This window comes from Apostichopus japonicus, chromosome 17 (genome assembly GCF_037975245.1).
Source record: "Apostichopus japonicus isolate 1M-3 chromosome 17, ASM3797524v1, whole genome shotgun sequence".
NCBI lineage: Eukaryota > Metazoa > Echinodermata > Holothuroidea > Aspidochirotida > Stichopodidae > Apostichopus > Apostichopus japonicus.
Genome location: NC_092577.1, coordinates 10,480,156 through 10,486,155, shown reverse-complemented (window position 1 = coordinate 10,486,155; position 6,000 = coordinate 10,480,156).

Below are 6,000 nucleotides of genomic sequence, written 5' to 3'. Positions count from 1 at the left end.
CACTTGATACACATATTGCTCACCAATTGTCCTAATTACCTTTACCGAAGGGAAGGAGGGGTTACATATATATATATATATATATATATACATATATATATATATATATATATATATATACATATATATATATATATATAGATGGATGGATGGATGGATGGATGGATGGATGGATGGATGGATGGATGGATGGATGGATGGATGGATGGATGGATGGATGGATGGATGGATGGATGGATGGATGGATGGATGGATGGATGGATGGATGGATGGATGGATGGATGGATGGATGGATGGATGGATGGATGGATGGATGGATGGATGGATGGATGGATGGATGGATGGATGGATGGATGGATGGATGGATGGATGGATGGATGGATGGATGGATGGATGGATATATATATATATATATATATATATATATATATATATATATATATATAGCAAACCAGAGAAATAAGATATGACTCATAATTGACAAATAAGGAGTACAATTTTAGAAAATATATTGGAAATTTCGGTCCCCCGGTAACTTTCGTCAGCAATACTTGGCAGTCGAATGAAAAGTACAAAATGTAACACAATGAAAGTATAACGCTAGATAAGTGTAAGTTGCATTGATGGAATTAAACCAAATAAACCATGACTATACAGGAAGCGAATTGAGGAGCAAAGAACGGATTACATATGTTTGTAGAACTGATAGTTGTTAAGGGGTCCTAAGTCTTTGTTGAGGCCGGTGAAGTGAGACTTACAGTAATACGAAAGATCCAATCGATTTCTTTAGCTGATTTGAAGTTGGAGGCAATTAAAAAACATTTAAGTTTTTTTTTTATGTTATGTACTGCGTATGTACTACCGTGCTATATTTATGTACTACTATATATATATATGTACTATTATTTATATGTACTACTATATAAACTACATATGTAGTATATATATACAGTATATACATATGTAGTACATACTATATATAGCAGTACATAACATATATAGTAGTACATATATATATTGTAGTACATATATATATAGTAGTACATATACAGTACATACTATATATATATATATGTGTGTGTGTGAATTCCTGAGAGAAAGGTATGGTGATACTTGTGATTGAGTTTATTCATAGGCTGCGCACTTAACAAAATTCTAAACTTGTTTTAAATTGACATAATCCTTGTGACTACAGACGGATTGACATGACACTACACGAATCCTCTAAGATAATTGTCACCATATGAACGGCACGTTGCCGGTCGTTAATGTGTAGAGTCCCTTAACTATTATTGTATTTTCATGCACTTGAAGGACATCATTATCTTCTATCCTTTTTAGAGTTAGTATCTTTAGAGTTATGGTATTGTTTTCTTCTCTACATTTTTGTAGTTTTCTTATGTATATTTGCGTTGGGGAGTTAGGGGCCGGGAAAGATGTAACCCTGCACTGGTTAGATGGGTCTTTTAAAGTTTTATTTCAATGGGTGTAAACTTTGCAAAGTGGGCATGTCTTTGGGACCCATCACTTTTGACGCGATTTGACCCCTACCAGAGGTCTGAATAAAGTTTCGTATATCGTTTGTATCTACCCCTGGCGTACCCCTGGGGTAAAGTTAATGAGAGCTCCTGTCTAGCAACCCCCCACCCCCCCCCCCCGCTTCGAAGAAAACGTATGCTTTTGCGTGTGTCGACAACGCATGGTTGTTGGACTTAGTCAACATTTGAGTAGAAGGAAGTAAATACCAAATATCACCACAAATGCAGGATACACATCACAAAACTAGTTTCGTCGTCGAAATAACTTGAACATTTACTTAAGTTGAAGTCCAGCCAGGTCATCACGTAAGATGCTCCTTCAAACAAAATAACTTATCAGTGACGATAACAATATCAGTGTCGAAATTAACAAGCTCAATTTTAAAGTTTCTCTGTTCATCTTCTAAATCTTTAAGTTTAGAAATTCATATAACGTCCTGCTCATTGGAACTAGCTATCTCTTATCTATAAGAAATTCGACTTCTGTCGTAAGCTTTTATTGCAAATAAAGTCGTTTCTTTTTAATTAAGCTTTTTCTTAACATGTATTTAGTATAATTGATTTTGTAAAGCGCTTTAGATTTTTGTTCTTCAAGAGTTGCATTTTAGCGCAATGTAAACATAGTATTATTATATCTATTATGAATAATCACATCATTGTCTGTCCTACCAGCTGAAATGTGTATGCATTTTGATGATCGGTTGAATTACAGAAACATGAGAACACTACCAGATGTAATCAAGTACTCGTTTGATATCACTTTACATAGATGTAGTCGTTGTCAGTGACTATACGATTGTAAAATATGATATAAAGTCACCATCTAGAGACCAGATATTAAGCTGATATATGAATTAACCAATATATCGACGGAGGTAAGTTGAGAACTATCATTGTGTGTACATGCAACAAAAAAGAATTAATCTACATGCTATGGTCGACATGCATCTCAGGTCATTTGAGACGTACTCTGGTACCGTACAAGTACAAGATGGCTGACACACACGCGCATCAAGGTGGCATACTCCTATTAGAGTCTATATCAATCCGCTCGATTGTTCTCCTTCAGGAAAAGTGCCAAAAGGCAGCAGGAGAACATCTTTTGTGACCTGTTATCAATCATAATCTAGTTTTTTTGTGGTTTGCATGTTGAAGAGCATGAATGGAAGTACATGTGGTGAGAAAATTGGGTAAACTGAGGCAATTTTAGACCCCTTTAGGCCTCCCAGGAGCAGCGTAGGAAATTTGTTTACCACTGAGTGAAGAGGTTTGTTTACAAGTGACGAAAACTTCCGGCTCGGATAGCAAAAAATCTACATGGTCATGATACAAAAAATTGATAGTGCCATGAAAGGCCAACTTGCCAGCTATCCGGCGATGGGTAGCGTTTAGCTAGTGAAAACTTCTATCTAGACTTAGAGACCATATTACTTTTGTGATTTAGTGTGTAAGTCAATGGGGCTTTTAATGGGCGTATGCTACCTTAAGACCAGCAGACGACAATTTACAAAGTATAACCATATAAGACGTGAACGAGACCGAGCAGCTTCTAATAGCAACATACGACACTGGCGGCTGTATACGTATGGCTTAGTATCGTGACGTAGATAATGAAAACCAATTAACGTAAAAGGAATATAGCCAAACGCTCGTTATTCTTAATTACAGAAGTTTGCCATAGAGGTTAGATAGGTCATCTTCCTGTCAGTCAACTATACACTTAGAAACCTAAATCAAACATGAACACTCACCAACATCATCTTTATAAATTCACTGTTATACTGTTTGTTATATCACTGTTAAACTGGTGCACTGTTATATCACTGTTAAAATGACGACTTTCGACACACACAGAAATGGTATTCTCATTGTAACAAAAGTGATAGGTTATAGTTTTTATTTAATTAAAGTCTCAACCTGTTTGCTGATAAATTTCGGAAAACCAACCTCCGAATTAGATTCAATGTTTCTTATACTAAATGCACTCTGCCCAGGTGGGTTTAATGGAGAAAAGCTGTCGCAATCAAAAGAAAGGAATTTATTTCTGTTGCCCTTATGGCGCGAACGATTTACCGTAAAATCACTTCGACTGCCCATGTCAACATCTTGTATATTCATCGATCAGCTATTCATAAATAGTCTACACATGCGGCCCGATCAAGATTTCAACTCAGTCCTATTCCTTTTCTTACAATTATACAGAGGTAACGTCTGAAACCGCTTCTTCACACATTTCACAAGGAAATGACACAAGGAAATTACACAATTTCGCAAGCTATATCGGTTAGACCGAGAGAAAGACACCGTTCAAGAGAAGCTACCTAAGACAGGCTAACGACGAAAGTGAAAGTAGGCCTTGTCCTCACAGTAGCCTAACGGTGTACAAAACAGATAGCTATGATTGGCGCATGATCTGTCGGGCGGGGGTTGCAAATTTTGATTGAAGTTTGGAGAATCTAGTACGTACTTGTTAAAAAAAACTGGCGATCTTTATTCAGCTCAGACTTGTTAACGACAGATAACTCAATAAAAGTAATGAATATTGATATAAAAATTGCATAGAATGGTGTCATTTTAACTGAGCTTTTAGTGCAGTAAACTGGAAAGATTTCAGCAAACAGGTTATGAGACTTTAATACATCCATTAACATTTTGCTCTTACTGATAAGTTACGTTTTGTTCCACGAAACAATGTTCGTGTATGATGTTCCTCTGAAGTACCACGAACTGTCAAAACAGATGCACAGAGAAAAAACAAAAGAAGAAAAGACAAAGAAAAACAGAGCTATCACTTAACATGATATTAACCCCTCCTTTATTTTATTAAGAAATATTAATAATTCGAGAAAATACCCTCTAAAGTTTGAAACAGAAATACTGTAAACCAGGTCAAGATTGCTGTAAATATGATGAAGTTCCAGACTCTCTTATATTTAAGTGAACGTGTAAGGTATTTATGTCAATTTATCAATAACACGGTGGAGTGTGAGTTCAGTGGTTAACGCCTGTGCCTTTCAATCATAAGGTCTCGAGTTCGAGTCACTCCAAGATTAATGTATGTTGTCGAGTTACAGAATTGTTGACAATTGACAATTGAAAATCATGGACGTTAAATATGAATCTAAGAGACTGACTTCGGTCAGCTTGCGGCTTTGATAAGCCAAGGATGGCTTCTTGGCGAGTTCCTGCTTGCAGGAGGATCTAAAATACACACATACATACACCGCACACACACACACATACATACACACACACATGCACACATGCATACACGCATACATACATACATAAATACATACAGACAGACAGACAGACACACACACAGACAGACACACAGACAGACAGACTGACAACAAATTACGAATAAGGAAGTATAATAACGTGAATAGCAACCGCATGTCGCCTGAACCAAGGAATGAGGGCGCTCATTTTTTGTTTTCAAGTGGGTGTTTGTAACGTTTTGGGGTCTGTTTCTTTTAATTAGTATTCCAAGACTTTAGGAGGCTTCCTTAGGCGAATATGGTTCATCCTTGTGTAGCGTTTCCCGAGTTTACAGTGAAATTGTACGTACATTCTCACTAATACTCGTCACTGGTGGTATCTGATGGAGTTGACTTTCAAGACTCTTGCATTGTACCAAACCAAGACCTTTTATATTTCTAGCAGCAAAAGGAGAAAGTTAATCCGATACTTTTTCTGCCACTTCTATGTCAGCTCTCGTCTTGGGCTACTCTTTTTTCCACCAAATGTGCGTGTGTGTATGTATGTTTCTGTGTTTCCCTTGACGTTTCCATGTCAATTGATAACCCTGTGGTAGGTGGGTGAGTGGATATTACTCTCAATGAGGTAATTTTGTGGCTTACAAGGTTTCATTGGAAAAGTATAACAGAATCGTGAGCATGTCAACTTAGTATATACATTGAAAATTTTATTTTGCAATTGCGCCATCTATTTAGGAACTGCCATTCCGTACACACCAGTTGACTTTCGTGCAGCGATATTTTTACTAAAAAGATATATATGAGACCGTATAAATAACGTTATTCCAGATAATTGTCAAAACTAGTTTCGTGAATTGGAATTGAGATGAAGTTTGATTGACGTTAAGGTATCGATTTGGTTCCACCTTTACGTTTGGAGCGACAACATTGACCTCCGCTTATCGTTGGGACGTAGCGTAACAATAGCTACACACATCATATGTCAGAAAAGGAATTTAGTTGTTTAATTTTGATAATGACGCCAGCTTACACGTTCGCTAAAGTACCGTTAAGTGTATGCAGGCATGCGGTTGAAACTACACTATTGATAAGCTAGACTTTGTAAACATGAGATGAGGCTTCGACTCAAGCAGAGGGAGGGAGACCCCTAGTATAGGAACCCATGTAACTAAGGGCTTGTGTGTAGAAACTTTTTAGTGAAGTGCAGGATCTCGATCAGACTTGTCCGCACCCCCCTCCCC